The sequence below is a fragment of the Citrus clementina genome, unplaced genomic scaffold (assembly GCF_000493195.1).
Source record: "Citrus clementina cultivar Clemenules unplaced genomic scaffold, Citrus_clementina_v1.0 scaffold_1, whole genome shotgun sequence".
Classification (NCBI taxonomy): Eukaryota; Viridiplantae; Streptophyta; class Magnoliopsida; order Sapindales; family Rutaceae; genus Citrus; species Citrus x clementina.
The window spans coordinates 2,537,437-2,537,759 of NW_006263303.1; positions in this window are offsets into that span (position 1 = coordinate 2,537,437).

Here is a 323-nt window from a genome sequence, read left to right on the forward strand (position 1 = left end):
GTGCGACAGCGCCTGCTGTCGCACCAGATTTGGTGCAACAGCGTGCCGCGCGCTGCTGCCCAGCGATGGGCGCGCGCGCGCCCTGCTCCCCTCCCTCCCCACCCGCAAAATTAAGCACAATCACTCCAAAATCGAAAACAATACTCCCAAACACCACCAACCACCACAAACATCATCACCACCACTATTAATCTCAAGCTATAACTATTATTATTCTAAAATCTCATTTTAAATTAATGAAAATAAGAAAAATGACTAACCTAGATTTTGTTGAAGGTTGTAGATCGTAGATCGGATGCCGGTGAGAGATGGAGCCGCCGCCG